The sequence below is a fragment of the Octopus sinensis genome, linkage group LG4 (genome assembly GCF_006345805.1).
Source record: "Octopus sinensis linkage group LG4, ASM634580v1, whole genome shotgun sequence".
In the NCBI taxonomy this organism is placed as follows: Eukaryota; Metazoa; Mollusca; class Cephalopoda; order Octopoda; family Octopodidae; genus Octopus; species Octopus sinensis.
Window position 1 is genome coordinate 40213548 of NC_043000.1, and position 2603 is coordinate 40216150.

General features: G+C 40.5%; 1 non-coding gene across 1 annotated transcript; it reads right to left on the reverse strand.

The window, feature by feature from the left end:
* Nucleotides 1-1521: 1521 nt before the first annotated feature.
* Nucleotides 1522-1640, reverse strand: LOC115211235. The gene has a single exon (XR_003881555.1). It is a non-coding gene; the product is annotated as a 5S ribosomal RNA (ribosomal RNA).
* Nucleotides 1641-2603: the final 963 nt, after the last annotated feature.

Consider the following 2603-nt stretch of genomic DNA (forward strand, 5'->3'; position numbering starts at 1 on the left):
TGGGTATATTTGAGTAAGTCATCAAGTGCATCCCCTCTTTATCTAACTAAACTCCTATTAACAAATTTGAATTTTTTCCCTTATTTCATCTATTTGTCTCGTCTCTGTCCCCTATCGTTAAGGCTGTATAAGGCCATTACTTAATTTAGATTGCTGATTAAAAAAAAAAAATCGTCGTTGTTTCATCTACATTTGTGTTCCCCTTTCGTACCTTTTTCCTTATTTTCTCGCGATGCACGCAGCATGTTTTCCCACCACAGCTCTTGATTTTGCTAATTCGCTATGACCTCTTTACTTTTTCTTTTTTCCCCCACTTTCTTCTCTTTATTTTTTTTCTCCCACGCTCTCTCATTATTTCTAATCCTTCGACCCTTTGTTTCTCTCCCCATCTCTTTTCTGCCCATTTCCTTTCCCAGCATTCCACTCTCTTCCTAATTCCATTCTCGTATCCCTTTTCTCTTTCATTACAATTCGTGTAGTGAACTATCGTTTTGCTTACCCTCATTTGCCGCTCTGACCTTATATTTCGTTTCGAACTAGCATCCATATCTTTACATTTTCATTTTCCCGCGTCGGATACGTATACTTTGGCTTCCTTTGTTTTGTACTATTCTCATCGTAAATGACTTATCTCTACACTTTCTCGTTCCTTCTTTTTTTTCTTTTTACTTATACTGTTTCCTGTTCCACGTGTCGTTTATTTCCTTGGTGTGTTCAACTTTATTTTTACACCACCCTGAGATACCTACTAACTTATTTTTTTAATTGTTTCAAAAAAGGATATAAAAGCTAGGCGGTAATAAATCAACTTTGAACATGCTTTGGCAAGCTTATGGTGACAAGGCAATGGGTCGTACGTAATATTTCGAGTAGCATGAACGATCTTGAAGACCTGCCACGAATGTTATCCCCGGAAATGTGGTATTGTGCATTGAGAAATTGTACCTCAGGGCCAGGCCGTCAATCGAGAGTTCTACTGTGACATTTGGAAGCGTTTGAGAGAGAACATTCGGCGAAAGCGACCGGATTTGTGGAGCGCGAAGAACTGTATTCTTCACGAAGACAATGCACCCTGTCACCGAGCTCTTTTGACTCGCGAGTTTCTCACCAAAAACAATATGGTATCGCTTCCTCACCCACCCTATTCGCCAGATTTAGCATATGCGGACTTCCATCTGTTCCTCAAGATAAGAATGCAGCTCAAAGGTTGCCTTTTAACACCGTTGTCGAAATCAAGAGTGAATCACATAAGGTCTCGACTCGCTTACGGAAAACGACCTCCAGGCCGGATTCCAAAAGTGGCAGGAACGCTGAGACTGGTGTATTGCTGCGCAAGGTGACTGTTTTGAAGAAGCTGGTGTTAAAACTTTACTGTTTTACTTGTTTCAGTCATTTGACTGCGGCCATGGTGGAGCACCGCTCTTAGTCGAACAATTCGACCCCGGGACTTATTCTTTGTAAGCCTAGTACTTATTCTATCGGTCTCTTTTGCCGAACCGCTAAGTGACGGGGACTGTGTGACGCTTACATCGCCTAGGTTTCCCAAGCGGTCACCTATCTAAGTACTAACTAGGCTCGACGTTGCTTAACTTCGGTGATCGGACGAGAACCGGTGCTTTCAACGTGATATGGCCGTAAAGTTATTTTAATATTAAGCATAACTAGTCTGGGAACCTTTGATACCACCTCATACACGTGTATATATATATATATATATATATATATATGAGTGAAGAAACGGAAAAAAAGGGGGTACTGAACACATTTAGTAGGAGCTACATTTATTATTACATAAAACAATTTGATTTGGCCCCATGCAATAGATTTCGTAGGCTCATCACAAAAAATTAGCTCGTGGGGCCCAGACGGCCGAATGTATATATGATAGTTTTCATCAGTTTCGATGAAGAGAATTCAGTTGCTTGATCTACCAAATTACTTGCTCTTGAATTAATATGAATGTGGCTGCGCATCTTTAGACACGTATTAAATTATCATAATTCTTTTGAATTAGTTATATTCCACCCAACATGCTTCAGTACGGTTTTACTCTAGCCAATTTTATTCACATGGTATTGCAACTAAAATGTGCCCCAGATTCCACGCAGTGGGACTAAACCCGTGGCCTCGTTGATGAGAAGCGAATCTCTCAAACTACTGAACCATACTGCATCCCCATACACAAAAACACGTATGGATACACACGCACGCCTGTGCACACACAGACGCAAACAAACAAACACTTAACTCTACACACACACACACACACACACACACACACACACACATATATATATATATATATATAATATATATATATATATATATATACTTACTGAACGTTCGTACAATCATAAAAAGCAGTGGGTAAGAGTAACAACAGCTTCTTTCTGTTGTCTCCCTTTAGTACATATTCTTGCTTTGAAGGCCCCATTGTAACCGTCGCCATCGTCATTACCACTACCTCAACTACCACCACCATTAACAACAGCAATATCGCCACCGTCGCCACCACCGTTAGCCCCAACACCAATATCATTACCGTTTATCCACCACCCTTATCAATACCACCACTATCCTTTCAACAACACTTCATCACCATC